The sequence below is a fragment of the Saccopteryx leptura genome, chromosome 6 (genome assembly GCF_036850995.1).
Source record: "Saccopteryx leptura isolate mSacLep1 chromosome 6, mSacLep1_pri_phased_curated, whole genome shotgun sequence".
NCBI classification, from domain to species: Eukaryota; Metazoa; Chordata; class Mammalia; order Chiroptera; family Emballonuridae; genus Saccopteryx; species Saccopteryx leptura.
In genome coordinates this window covers 11107262-11122590 of record NC_089508.1, presented here as the reverse complement: position 1 = coordinate 11122590, position 15329 = coordinate 11107262, and the positions used below count along the sequence as shown (strand labels likewise).

The 15329-nt window shown below is 42.5% G+C and overlaps 1 protein-coding gene and 1 pseudogene across 2 annotated transcripts in view; one reads left to right on the top strand and one right to left on the bottom strand.

Moving 5' to 3' along the window:
- The window catches only part of UNC79 (unc-79 homolog, NALCN channel complex subunit), a 249572-nt gene that overhangs the window by 24503 nt on the left and 209740 nt on the right, over window positions 1-15329 (top strand). The window lies entirely within an intron of this gene.
- On the bottom strand, window positions 620-12754 carry LOC136375807 (glucosamine-6-phosphate isomerase 1-like; annotated as a pseudogene).

Genomic DNA, 15329 nt, shown 5'->3' with positions numbered 1-15329 from the left:
CCCTTTGGTTCGGCTATTGCCTTTTCCTGGAACGCCTTTTATTCTGATGTCAGACCACCTACATTGTTCATTAGTCTCTCTCTTTTTTAAAGATTTTATTTATTGACTTTATAGAAAGAGGAAAGAGAGAGGTAGGGGGAGCAAGTAGTATCAACTCACAGTTGCTTCACTTTAGTTGTTCACTGATGGCTTGTCATATGTGCCTTGACCGGGCAAGCCCAGGGCTTCGAACCAGCGACCTCCGCATTCCAGGTCAGCATTCTATCCACTGCGCCACCACAGGCCAGGCTGGTCATTTCTCTTTTATTTCGTTTCTCTCTTTTTTATATATATACTTCGCAGGGAATTTCTATAACTGCACCTCCTAGCCCTTCTATTGATTACTTATTTCTAAGATCATAGTTTTAATTTGTGAGGGCTCCTTTATTTGTTTGTTTTGTTCTCTGTATTTTTTTGGGGGGGGAAATATTGGATTTAATAGAAAATATCACATTGTAAATAAGCCCATGGATCTATTAGCTTAAAACAGGACGACAGCACAATCATAGATAAAGGTCAAGACCAAAGGCTGGTAACAAACATATCACTTAAGAGGCCTGACCCAGGCTCTGAAAGATTTTCACCAGAAACGGAGGTAGCAGCAGCTTGAAACAGGCACAGAACAAGGGGGTGGAGGCTCCACAGAGCGAAAGGAAAAGCAGAGCAATGGACTCATCTTGTGAAGGATGAAGGGACTGTTAGGGCTCTTATGAGCACCTGGGATGAGGACCAAGCCTCTCTAGCATTTATGACAGTGCCCACACCCACCGTCAGGGCCGTGGTGGGCACTTTGATGAGCTCTCCATTGAGGAACCCAGCATTGGCCAGCATGGAGTCCATGGACAGTGTCTTCACTCAGGTCCGGGACACCAGACTGGAGCCCAGCTCATTGAAAGCAATGTGTCCTTTGGGGCCGATGCCTCCAACGAACAGCTCAATCCCAGCCTTGATCTGCCCTTCGAGGCGTCACACTTAGTCTGCAGGTCAGCTGCGTCCCCATCCGGAATGTGGGTGTTTCCTGGGTGGATGTCAGTGTGCCTTAAGAAGTTGTTCCACGTGAGGGAGTGGTAACCCTCTGGGTGGTCTTGAGGAAGACCCACATACTCTTCCACGTTGAAGGTCTTCATGTATTTGAAGGACAGGTCTCCATTCTCATAGTACTCAATTAGCTTTTTGTCACAGCAAAGCATGGTGCTCCCAGCGGGGAGCCCCAGGGTGAGGTATCTGTCTGGTCCTGGGTTAGATGGGATGATGCGTTTCCTGATGAGTTGGGTGGCCCACTCGCTGGCTTGAGAGTGGTGGGTCCAGGACGGTGGGCTTCGTCTACTCTCAGGCACCTCCTGCAGCAGCTGCAGCAAAGGCACTTTGTAAAAATAGATACATATATTTTTAATAAGACCTCAACATTCATTCTTGGATAGAGTATCTTATCTTTCTGATATTAATAAGAGTATTTTTAAAATGTTTTTGTCTCCTACATAGGTTATTTTTCTACAGGTTGATTTCCTGTTCCTTCCAGTCTGTCTTCCAGGTTAGAGGCTTTCTCTAGACGGCTGGCTAGTCTTTGCTATCTTTATGGTTAAGGGGTGGGACTAAGGTGCTGACCTGAGCACATTGATGGAGTCGTTTATTGGGAAACCTTGATGTTGCTGTCTCTCTTTAGGACTTTTATCTTTGACTGGTCAGGTTCACAGAAGGAAGGAGAAAAAAAAAAGACTTCCAATCTCTGGCCTTAAGGGTAAAGATCTGTCTGCTAGGTATTGAATGGGATGGACAGAGATTGGCTTGCCTCTATGTTCAGTATTCAAAGTTCACACTCCCACTAAATCCCATTGGTTTAGGTAGGGGTGGGCTGTCTAAACTTCAGCTGTGTTTGATTTCTTTCATTCCAAAAACCCTCTGGTGTGTATTCTCTTTGGACTACTGAGTTGGGGAGAGGTGCTCTCTCAGGGGTGTGAAGTAGTGGGGAGAATTCAGGGATCCATTTGCTTCTTAAAGAGCTTTCAGCCAGTCCCTCCTCTTCATTTTTTAATTTTTATTTCTTTGCCTCACTCCTGCTCCACACCTCTAGGTAAGAGCTATCTGGTGCTGCCAATTCCATGCCTTCTGAGACCTGTGTGGTGCACGTTGTTCGTCCTCAGTTTTCCTGCTGCTGGCCTGGGATTCGACTCTGTGGTCTGCCAAGTCAGTTGCTGCTTGTTCGTTGGCTTTCAAGATTCCAGAAATAGGTTTCTGTGTGTCTTCTTGCCTGTTGTTTCTTTCTTCTTATCTTTAAACGATTCCTTTACTGTAGTTTGGCGGCATTCCAGGTATGCATGATTTAGATGATGGTGTTCACTTTGTGGTTAACCCAGAAACTTTCTCCCACTTTTTATGTCGAGCGTCCTATCATTCTTTATGTCTTAACTCAAATATGATCTCTTCTGAGAGGCCTTCCCAAAGCACCCAATGCAAAGAAAGAATCCTCTGTTTCCTTCTTTATTCTCTAGTTTAGCTGCCTGCATAGTTCTTTATAAACCCTTGAAAACAATTTTTTGGTCCATTTTGTTTGTCTTTGCCACTTTATCATAAGCATCATTGGATCGGGGCTGTAACTGTCTCATGCATTCGCTGTTATATCCCCAATACTGGGCATATAGTTGACTCTCAGTAAATATTTGCTGAATGAGCAAAAGAACATCTTATATGCAGACTGCGTGAATTTTTGAAATTGATAGCAATTTCCTCAGTTTTTTCATGCATATAAGAAGAAGGGGAATAAAATAGCACCTACCTCACAGAACTGTTGTGAGGCCTACAAGAGTTACTGAGGTAAAGTGCTGAGAATAGTGCCTGGTCCAGTTTTAAGAGTCTTAAAAAGAGTCTCTAAACTTTAGAGTATAAAGAGTTATCATTTTGTATTTAATTGTCCAGTTTGGTCAAGTTAGAGAAAAGGTTGTATGATGAACTGAATTATTTTTGAGGATTGTGCAATATGTTCTGAGTCAAAGCACATCTGAATTTTAATTTCAGATTGATCATGAATCTCAGCTTAGACTTTAGCACTATTAAGGAAGAGAATGTACTTTAACAGTAAAGTAAGATCCCAAATATTTCCCAGAGTTTTTCCATGCAGCCAGGCATTTCAATTTCAGGACAGTACTGTTTATAATTCATCTTCTTATTCAGACAATACTGGGGTATCTGCATCTTCTTAGGGAGTATAACTTATTTTTGGTGCATTTTCTTTTGGAATGGAGCCACATTGATTGGGCAGATGGTTTGTAAATCAAATATGTCTTGTGTATTGTAATTAGACGTGGAAACCTAAGAAATGATTCAGAATCATCAGCCTTTAATATATCTCTGAAATTATTTAATTTTGATTCAGAATCATCAGCCTTTAATATATCTCTGAAATTATTTAATTTCTCCCAAATAGCTCCTTAGTTTCTCAAATATCTGTGATTGTAGAGAGCTCAGTACAGTTTAATATTAAGAGATTATAACATCATCTAGTTTTCCTCTTTAAATCCAGATGTGTAGATTTATAAATCCTTGAACAAATCAGTAATACTCTTGTTTTCAAATCCCCCCACCCAACCTGTCGTTGCAGTTTCAAATACTTTCTTCTTGTCACACCAGAAAGAAAGTACAAACTTCTGAGTCACTCTTTGGATGGGATGGGAGGTACTCAGAATTTGGCCTTTTAGACTCTTCAATTTGAAAATGTTGATGTGAAGAAGCAGCCCAATATATTTTTAAAAACAAACATCTCTAACCTAACCTGATTGCATGAAAATAAAATAGAACTCCATATTCCATTTCAAATTATTTCTAATATCCATCAAACTCTCAACGTGAAGAAAATTATATTGCTTTCTCCATCACATCATGACAATAGACATTGGAACAACAATGTCTTTTGACTTGAATAAATTGCTTCCCCCACCCCTTTTTTATTACACGTGGTTTATCTCTGGCAAATGAAGTGTTTCTATATTAAGACGTTTTCCATATGGCAAGTGGTTTAGTATCACTAATTCACGCATGAAAGCATTGGATGATTTTAGGTATGTATGTGTTTTTATTTATTTATTTATTTATTTATTTATTTATTTATTTATTAATTTTTGTATTTTTCCGAAGCTGGAAACGGGGAGAGACAGTCAGACAGACTCCCGCATGTGCCCAACCGGGATCCACCCGGCATGCCCACCAGGGGGCGACGCTCTGCCCACCAGGGGGCGACGCTCTGCCCCTCCGGGGGGTTGCTCTGTCATGACCAGAGCCACTCTAGCGCCTGGGGCAGAGGCCAAGGAGCCATCCCCAGCGCCTGGGCCATCTTTGCTCCAATGGAGCCTCGGCTGCGGGAGGGGAAGAGAGAGACAGAGAGGAAGGAGAGGGGAAGGGGTGGAGAAGCAGATGGGCGCTTCTCCTGTGTGCCCTGGCTGGGAATCGAACCTGGGACTTCTGCATGCCAGGCCGACGCTCTACCACTGAGCCAACCGGCCAGGGCTGTATGTCTTTTTTAATGTGCTAAAAATGTATGGTGAGTTGCAACTAGTTCAATTGTTTCTCTTTAAAGATAACATGTTAGAAAATGGCTCTATTATTTACCTTCTATGTGACTCTGGGCAACTTACCTAACCTTTCTAAGCCTTGGTTTTCTCATTGGTAATAGGGGATTAATAATAGTAATACAACTATTATTTTTATGTTTACTGGCACAGCATAAACACGCAGAATTAAGAATTATTATAATTATTGTGACCCAGAAGATGAGGACTGTTGTCTTTTTTGTCATTGATTTATTTGTATCTCAAAGCACCTAGTGCATTAGTGAGTGTTCGATCAAAATCTGATAAATGAATGATGTCTTTCCCTTCACCTTTGTTGCTTAAATTTGCTTAATGTGTAAAATTCCTTAAACTCCTGGCATAGTTTTTTATAAGTTAACAGCTCAAAAATGGAACTGAATAATGTATGTGGAAGTGCTTTGAAAAATGTAAAGGCTATTCAAATGTAGTTGATGATGATGGTGATTGATGATGATGGTGATGATGGTGATGATGATGATGATGTTGGTGATGATGATGATGATAGTGATGATGATGATGGTGATGGTGGTGATGATGATGGTGATTGATGATGATGGTGATTGATGATGATGATGATGGTGATGATGTTGATGATGATGATGATGGTGATGATGATGATGATGGTGATGACGATGATGATGGAGATGATGATGATGATGGGGTCACTTACCGAAGAAAGTGAATGTTTTTTGAAGACCTCTCCCTTCTTCTGAAAGTGCCAGTAAAGTTTGTCACCTGAAACTAAAACCTACTAAAGAATATATGTGTAAGTATATGAGTATTTGAAAGAATTAATGGTGAATTTTTGACTCATATACTTATACATATTTTGATTTTGAGGGGAGATTTGACCATTTTGGCTCTCTAAATATGTCTATCCTTTCCCATCATCTTTCATGAGGTTTTGCTTTCATTTAAAGAGGATGACTGTCCTCATAGAAGGAGGATTCTTCTTTGATCAAGGATTTGCTAAGAACTCTGGTTCCTTGCTAGACCTTCCAAACAATGCCTTGTGGCATTGTTTTCCTTATCCTAATTATTAGCTATATTTACTTTTTTACTCTTTGTGTATGTGTGTGTGTGTGTGTGTGTGTGTGTGTGTGTGTGAAAGAGAGAGAGAGAGAGAGAGAGAGAGAGAGAGAGAGAGGAGAGGAGACTGACAGACAGGAAGGGAGAGAGATGTGAAGCATCAACTTGTAGTTGTGGTACTTCAGTTGTTCATTGATTGCTTTCTCATATGTGCCTTGACCAGGGGGCTCCAACCAAGCCAATGACCCATTGCTCAAGCCAGCAATCTTGGGCTCAAGCCAGCAACCTTTGGGCTCAAGCCAATGACTATGGGGTCATGTCTGTGATCTCACACTCAAGCCAGTGATCCTGAGTTCAAGCTGATGGGCCCATGCTCAAGCCGACAACTTTGAGGTCTCAAACCTAGGTCCCCAGAATCCCAGGTCAAGGCTCTATCCACTGTGCCACCACCTGGTCAGGCACTTTTTTTTATTCTTGAAAAAAAAAACAAGTCTCTGAATATAGAACTGGATTTTAGTACCAAATGCACTAGTAGATTGTGTGTGTGTGTGTGTGTGTGTGTGTGTGTGTGTGTGTGTGTAAGGGGGTAAGGAGTTATGCTTGATTTTGTTGATGAAAGATCTTTGCTGGGTTTTCTTACTCTACAGAGTATTGGGCCAGAGTACTGTACTGGGAAAGGAGAAAGAGAAGGATCTCACATGTAACTGCTAATTGTAGTAACAATTGATTATCTACTATGTGTCAGCCGTTGTGCTAAGTAGTTTATACATGTAATATTTTAAAATCCCCATTTTATAGGTTAGGAAATTGAGGCGCATAATTCAGTACTCAAGTTCTCATAGCTAGTAAGTAGAAGAGCCTGAATTCAAATGACACTTGACTCTTTTTCTATATGCATTTTTTGAACTCTTGGTTTCTCCATTTTTCCATCTGTAAAATGGAATATTATGTGTGTGTGTGTGAAAAGCTCCAGTTGTTGGGGTTGAGGTGAAGAAGAAGGTTGAGGAGACTCTCGTAACTGTGGAAAATTACAGATGTATCATGAAATAAATGATAAAAAGGTTTGGAGAAGCTGGAACATGGGAGCAGAAATGAAAATAAAGAGACTACAGGCCCATACTGTCTGTGTTCTTGTACGAGTGCAAGTTACATAATAGTTGTGATGCCAGAAGGGAATGAGGAAGGGGAATTTGTAAAATGCCCTTTGCAAACCTTGTTTGGCTTCTGACATAAAGGGATTTATTTGTCCGTGTTATTGGGTGTGATAGTACTATTGTGATTAAGTTATAAATGTAATGATGGGGACTAGTGAAGTTGAGTGTTTGGTACAATGTTGGCTTCACTTTACTTTTCCTTCTACCTGTATGAGTTTAAAATTTCTGCAGTAGAATGTAAACAAATAAAAAACCCAAACCACACTCCGTTCTCCACAAGAGCTCCACGCGGAAGTAAAGGATAAACAGAGAAGAAGCAGTTATATTAATGGGGACTTCTACATGCAGTGGGCTAAAAGTAACTTGGATATTAATTAGGCTTAGTGGCTATCAGACAGGACTCCAAATTCTGATCTGTTTCGATAACATTATCCCCCAATCAGAGTCCCCTGAGCTTGAGCTCTTTAACAGTATCAGAAGTTCAAGCTGTGTCCTCAAGGGGGGTAGGCAGCCTGGAGCACCTTCTGCCCTTACATGTGAGGTTCTTTTCTGTGGTTCTCATCCAACAGAGGAAGGGAGCATAACTTGTTCTGAAGAGACCAGCGTCAATTTTAGCTGTGCTGTGGCCTGTATATTTCCTACTTCTCCTGCTAAAATTATGTTTCCCAAAATGTCCTTCCTAGGGGTATGCCTCTCCGAAAGGTGTTTTGCTTTCTTTCTTAACCTAGCAGGCATCCCCAAACTATGGCCCCGCGGGCCGCATGCGGCCCCCTGAGGCAATTTATCCTACCCCCCACCGCACTTCCGGAAGGGCCACCTCTTTCATTGGTGATCAGTGAGAGGAGCACTGTATGTGGCGGCCCTCCAATGGTCTGAGGGACAGTGAACTGGCCCTCTGTGTAAAAAGTTTGGGGACCCCTGATAGAGTTATGTAGCTGTAATCCTCAGTTGAGACTGACTCAGAGATTTAGGACTATTTATATTCTTCTGCTCTGACTGTTCCCTGAGCCAGTCAGGTGCAACTGGGGCACATTTTGTGCCCTGACTGTAAAGCCATACCTGGCTTCTCATGCAGTTAGTCACTCAGAGTAGGGCTCGCTGCCTGCCCCTCTGACTCTGGGGGGAGGTTTCCCTTGCTCTCCTCCATCCTTGCAGAGGCAGCCGGTCCTCAGTCCTTCGGTTGGCTGTCAGCCAGACCCACTCCACAACTCATTATGGCCTATAGAAGAACTAGGGACTTTGGAAGAAAATGATACAGTAGTTCTTGTGATACAAATTGTTCTTTCTGTAAGTAATGGAAAGAGGTACAGGGCACTTTAGTGTCATATCCAAGATCCAAAACTAGTCCATGAAGGGAATATAAATTCTAAACTGCTTTGTTGTACCAAGAATCATATAGTACGTGAATTCATTTATTCATCAAACATTTACTTACAACAAGGCATTAATTAAATGCTGGGTATACAAAAATAAAAGAGACAGTGTCTGTTCTCAAGGATCTGATAGCTCAGTTGAAGAGACAGTGATTGGGTTAATAGTTACAGCATGTAGTGTTAAGTGCTCTGTTAGAGAGGGAAGCTCTGCAGGGTATGAGTGCCAAGGAGATGCATCTAGTGCGGCATCTAATGCAGCGTGTGGTCGGGAGGGTTAGTTATCTATAGCAGAAGTGGTTACAGCTGAGCTTTGAAGAATTCTAAGGAGGTGGCTAGGCAGAGAAGTACAGATTGCATTCCCGTAGAGAGAATATTACGTGCAAAACCATGGGAGGGTATAAGCGTTGTAAGCTGGGCTTTCTGCAGGCCAGTATGGTTGAAGTGTGGTATGTATGGAAAAGACAGAAGATGAAATTTGACAAATGAGCAAGGATCTCTAAATGCTAAGTTACTTATTTTAATTTCAACAGGCAGAGACTGAAGATTTATATTTTATAAAGATCACTTTGGCTGTCGTATAAAAAAAATAAAGGGTTAGAAGAGAATCAGTCTGTATATCACAGTAATAATCCAGGAAAGAGATTGTGCAGGCTTGCATTAAGGTGTGGACGGAGAAAGGAGTTGATTTTAGAGATGATTTCTGGATACAATCATTTGGACCAAGAAGTAGAACCTACTGGACCTGAGAAACTTTAAGAGACACAAAAATAGTGAATTAAGACAGACATGCAGGGCGATTACGAAAGATGTCTAATTCCTTATTTATCCTCTAATCAAGAGAAGAAAGGAAAAAAGGGTACCATGCATAATTTTTACTTTTAAGTGTTGTGGTGAGTATTTACAACAATCCAAATTTATGAACTTTATTCTTTATTTATGTCTATCATTTCTCAGTGAAAGGTAAGACTGAAGAGAAGATGAATAATTTAAAAAGGGGCAAGTGACAGCAAATCCATAAAACTGTAGGTTTTATGTTGTGGAAGACATCAGTAAAAAATAAGATGGAATTAGGATCTGTGCCTTTCCTCAAATTTATATTAGTAACCAATGGTTGCAAAGAATGTGAGAGAAGTATTATTTTACTTTCTCATTTGGCAAAAATGGGAACAAAACAAACAAACAAGAACCTCTGAAGCTCAGAGATATGAAGTGATTTGCTTGAGGTCGCACATGGCTGTAGGGAGGAACTCACACAGCACCCCAGAGTTCTCTGCAGGATATTGCGATAACTCCAGGACACTTGCCTAGCGTATTGAGGGCCCAGAACATGAAAAGTAAAATGAGTGGCCTATTTGAAGAAAAATAAGTAAATAGTGAAAATGATATCCAGTGGTAGAGCGTCGGCCTGGCGTGCAGAAGTCCCGGGTTCGATTCCCGGCCAGGGCACACAGGAGAAGCGCCCATCTGCTTCTCCACCCCTCCCCCTCTCCTTCCTCTCTGTCTCTCTCTTCCCCTCCCGCAGCCGAGGCTCCATGGAGCAAAGATGGCCCGGGCGCTGGGGATGGCTTCTTGGCCTCTGCCCCATGCACTAGAGTGGCTCTGGTCGCAACAGAGAGACGCCCCGGAGGGGCAGAGCATCGCCCCCTGGTAGGCAGAGCATCGCCCCCTGGTGGGCAGAGCGTCGCCCCTAGTGGGCGTGCCGGGTGGATCCCGGTCGGGCGCATGCGGGAGTCTGTCTGACTGTCTCTCCCGGTTTCCAGCTTCAGAAAAATACAAAAAAAAAAAGGAAAAAAAAAAAAAGAAAAGAAAATGGTATCGAAGAACCGATACAAACCTTTGGAATATATATCAATCAAAATGATTATTTGGCATTCTTTTGGAATGCGAGATGGGAGGACTGTAAGTCATGGAAAGTGTTCCACAGTGTGCAGAGATTAGACTCGTGGCCGCCTGGGCAAAAATCATCATTTTCTCAGACTCCCTCTTTTGTGTTTTTTTTCCTTTTTGTCACAGCTTTAACAATTGGCTTTCCTGGCTATTTTCATGAGAAACAAAGTTTAACCACTGCCAAAATCCATTCTCCCCCTCCTTCCTTTGCCTTTATCCATACCCAGCAAATTCAGCACCCACTAGTCACTGGGCAGATCTTACCGTGAACAAGAGACATAGTTCTTGGAGCTGACTGTTTATTTGGGAGAGAGAGTCAGCAATCACCCAAAGAAATATATAATTAAAAATTATGCTAACTACTGTGAGAAAAGCAGCGTAGGGTATTATAACACAGGAAAATATGGGTGGGGGTCAGGGAATCAGTTTAGACAGGGAAATCAGCAAAGACCTCTCTCTGCGGGGAAGTGCTGTTTTAAACCAGCCTTGAAGTATGCGTCAGAGTCAGCCAGCCACAGTGGAAAAGGCAGAGCATTCCAGGAAGAGGGACAAGTGCATAGGAAGGTTCTCAGATAAAAAATAGTGTTTGTGTGTTTAAAAAATTAGGACAAGAGCCAGTGTGTCTGGCTCCTGTGGAGTGACATGAGGTTGGAAGGTAAGCAGGAACTTGGTATAATATGTTAAGGATTTGGGGTTTTAGCAGTGGTAAGCCACTGAAGGAATTGAATGAAACTTTATATTTAAAGGAGATTGATTTGGCTGCTTTGAGGAGACCCGGAAAGAAACAAGAGAGAACCAGGAAGATGAGTTCAGAAGCTTTTTAGAATCAATCAGGAAATGATGGTGTTCAGTAATGATAGTGAAGAAAAAGAACAGAAGGCAGTTTGGGGGGTATATTTTGTTGGTGGCATTGACAGGACTTAGTGACAGATTGGGTTAGGGGAGTAAGGGAGAAAGAACAGGTGCTGACAAGGATGACTTTCAGAATCCTTTGTCGGAGTGACTTATTGGATTACTTAGATGGTAGAGTAGGTTTTTTTGGGAAGGGGTAAGGGAAGAGATAAAAATAAAAGTTCAGTGTTGGAGGCCCTGGCTGGTTTGCTCAGTGGTAGAGTGTCGGCCTGGTGTGCAGTAGTCCTGGGTTCGATTCCTGGCCAGGGCTCACAGGAGAAGCGCCCATCTGCTTCTCCATCCCTCCCCCTCTCCTTCCTCTCTGTTTCTCTCTTCCTCTCCCGCAGCCAGGGCTCCATTGGAGCAAAGTTGGCCCGGGCGCTGAGGATGGCTCTGTGGCCTCTGCCTCAGGCTCTAGAATGGTTCTGGTTGTAACAGAGCGATGCCCCAGATGGGCAGAGCATCACCCCCTGGTGGGCATGCCGGGTGGATCCCGGTCGGCGCATGCGGGAGTCTGTCTGACTACCTCCCCGTTTCCAACTTCAGAAAAAAAAAAGTTCAGTGTTGGATATGTTTACTTTATGATATCTACAAGGTTTCCTGTGGAGAAACAACAGATGAGACTCGTTACTCAGAAGAGCTGCACATCTTGGGCAGGGATACACATTTAAGAGCCTGAAAGCCTTGTGGTTGCATGGGATTGCTCGTGGAGAGAATATGGAGATGAATATGCAGAGTCTAGGGCTGAACCCTGAGGTATTCCAACATTTAAACATCGAGTAGTGGGGGAGATGGCAAAGCACGTTGAGAAGGCTGCACTAGGGAGGTGGGAGGAAGGCAAGGAGAAGGTGGCGTCAGAGAAGCCAACGGGCGAGAGTTTCCAGGAGGGAGGGCTTGGCCGCACGGCATGTGCTGAAGACCTCGTTACATGGTGGCTGGAAAGTGCCCATTGGATTTGGCAACATGGAGGCTCTGATGGTGGAAAAAGCAGATTCAGTGCAGCGGCGGCATTGGAAGCCCGACTGAAGTGTGGGGGGGAAGAATTGGAAGTGATGGAGATGTGGGAGGGTGTACATAACACATCATCTTGGCTCTAAATGGAGAGACCGATAGCTGGAGGGGAATGTCAAGTTAAACGAGAGGTTTCTTGTTTCTCTTTCACAAACGTTATTTGAATGCTTATGGAAATATAGGAGCGACAACTGGTGGATGGAGGGAGGGCGCTAGTGGGGGATGACTGTTTGATAAGAAAGGAAGGAAGGCAGTGCAGGTAGGCTTTGGACATTGACTGTCTGTTGAGTGTGTTCTAGGTTCTGTGCTAAGGGATTGGCAGAGTAAGTGATTTATTATTCACAATCGCCCCATGAAATTGCTGTGATTATCCTCATTTCACAGATGAGGAAACTGGGACTAAGTGGAGACAGAGCCGGAGTCTTCACCCAGAACTGTTTGATCTCAAAGCTCAGGCTCTTAGCTCGTAGAGTCTCATGCAGTTTCCTCTGTGGTGGGGTATTAGTCAGTCTGCTAGAGCTGCCGTGACAAACTACCCCCGACTGGGTGGCATAAACAAGAGAAATTACTTTTCTCATGTCCTGGAGGCCAGACGTCCAGGATCAAGGTGTTGGCAGGTGTGCCTTCTCCTGAGGACTGTCTCCTTGGTGTGCAGACGGCCGCCCTCTCTCTGTGTCCTCACGTGGCCTTTCCTCTCCACACGTGCATCCCTGGCGTCTCTCCTGTTCCCGAATCTCCTCTTGCGAGAACACCAGTCAGACTGGGTTAGAGCCCTTTCTGCGGTCCTCATTTTAACTTAGTCACCCCTTTAAAGGCTTTATTTTCAAATACAATCAACATTTTGAGATTAAAACTTAAAATGTATAAATTGGCAGGGCGGGGAGGATGACATTCCATCCATAACAGATGGCTTCTGTTGTCTTAAAATATAAGGAAAGAGTGTGGAGAGTGATGAAACAGTGATTGCCTAAAGGTCAGTTGAGGCCAGAGGTGATTTGTTTATATCCATCCAGCCCAATTATCTGAGTTTCTGCAGCAAGCTTCAGGTGTAAGGTTGAAGTAAAAATAAGAACTATGTAAAAATGAGAATCCGAGACATGGACAAGAGTGTGGTGGTTGGTGGGGGAGGGGGAGGAGAGGGAGGGGGTTGAGAGAGGGGAGGGGCACAAAGAAAACCAGTTAGAAGGTGACGGAAGACAACTGGACTTTGGGTGATGGGAATGCAGCATAATCGAATGTCCAAATAAGCTAGAGATGTTTTCTCTGAACATATGTACCTTGATTTATCAATGTCACCCCATTAAAATTAATAAAAAAAAATAAGAACTATGTATTGTGAGGAGGCTGCTGGGTGCTCACATGGGCTTAGTGACCAGCCAAATGACCCTCTCTTCTGTGCAAAGTTGAAATGTACATGAGTTTTAGTTATATCCTCAGCACAAGTGCAAATTATTACTATATGTCAGAGACCTTTCCGGCTGTTCTCAAATAGTTGCAAACGTGCAAGTTAAATAGATCTTTGATTTTATTGCATTCACTAGTCCAAAAGTTAGCTTGAACATTTTTTCCAACTGTTCTACAAATTGTCTTTCATGATCACTCACCATGATAGTTATTCCTTTTCTCCTCCCTTTCTTTCTTCCTCTTTCCATCTTCACTCTCAGTTACTTACTGAGCATCTATTAGATGTCTGGCACTAGGAATATGGGAGATATATATATATATCTCTATGTGCAACCCCCCCCAATGATAAATGTTATTACTGAAGTAATGGTTCATTTGTTTGTTTATTTCACAAATATATCAAGTGCCTACTATGTGCCAGGCAGTATGTTAGGAGGAGATAAAGACATAAGATATAGTTTCTGCCTTCAAGAAATTTATAACCTGGGATAGACAGATAAACAGGTAAGTAAACAAAAAACAATACGTTATGTTTGTAAACTATTTAAAGATCACAGAGAAGGGGGTAACTTGTATCTGTTTTCCCTTGCATGTTTGGGTACCCATTGAAAGGAGACATCGCTGCATTTCAACAAAAAGAACTATACAAAGAACATTCATTTCTTTCACGAACATTTCTAATGCTTCCTCTCATTGCGTAGGGACAGTTCTGTAGCTCTTGAATTATGAGCAAGAATCAAGTTGGGGAGTCTCTGGCTTTTCTCGTCATTTGAGCTTATTGTTCATAGTCTGCACTAGCAACACCTTTTTCTTTTTTTTTTTCTTTTTTTTTTTTTTACAGAGACAGAGCAAGAGTCAGAGAGGGATAGATAGGGACAGACAGGAACGCAGAGAGATGAGAAGCATCAATTATCAGATTTTCATTGTGGCACTTTAGTTGTTCACTGATTGCTTTCTCATATGTGCCTTGACCGTGGGGCTACAGCAGACTGAGTAACCCCTTGCTCAAGCTAGCAACCTTGAGTCCAAGCTGGTGAGCTTTGCTCAAACTAGATGAGCCTGCGCTCAAGCTGGTGACCTCGGGGTCTTGAACCTGGGTCCTCTGCATCCCAGTCCAACGCTCTATCCACTGCGCCACCGCCTGGTCAGGCAACACCTTTTTCTTTAGGAGGTGGAATGATTAATAGTTTTCCTGAAATACTTGACAGAAACCTGCTGCAGATTAAAGGTTGAGAAAAGTCAATGGAGCATTACTGTGATGCTGGGTGAGCAGAAAGCATATGCTGACCTAGCACGTTTCAAATATTTGAGGCTTGAAACTATGCATTAATGTAGGGATTCCCTGTAATGTGATTTTTATAAAAGACGATGAACAGCAGGTCAAACATGCTGAGAAGAAAATAGATTTTTATAGATCATTGAAATATTTTCAAGTATCACTTAATTTTACCTTGTCTCAGGAAAAAAAATTATTTATGACCAGACACTTATGGGGTTGTGACAATGGATATAAGCTTGTTGTTTTCTTCAGAGGTGATGTGCTATACACATTCAAGGTTTTAACTGCAATGTAGACTTATTTTTGTGGGAAAATACCATATTATGGAAATGGGTAGGTAGTCAGAGAGAGAAAAGGGAAATCTGATAACTGGTATATGTGGGATTTAGAATTAGTGAATAATTAATAACTGCTGAAAATTACTTTGACGTCATGCAGTGAACACCCACTATCCACATATCGCCTACATTTCCGAATCTTATTCTAGAGAATAGAGTATATCATAGCGGAAAGAGCACTGGCTGGGAATCAGCGTTTATAAGTTCTAGTCCAGCTCTGCCATTCATGTCGTAATGTGCCTCATTTCCCCCGTCTTTAAAATGAGATGGTTCTGGGGAAAGATCTTTAAGGTCCTTCCGGTTCTGATATTTCACCATTCTGTGATTCTATGTCCCGTGCCTGT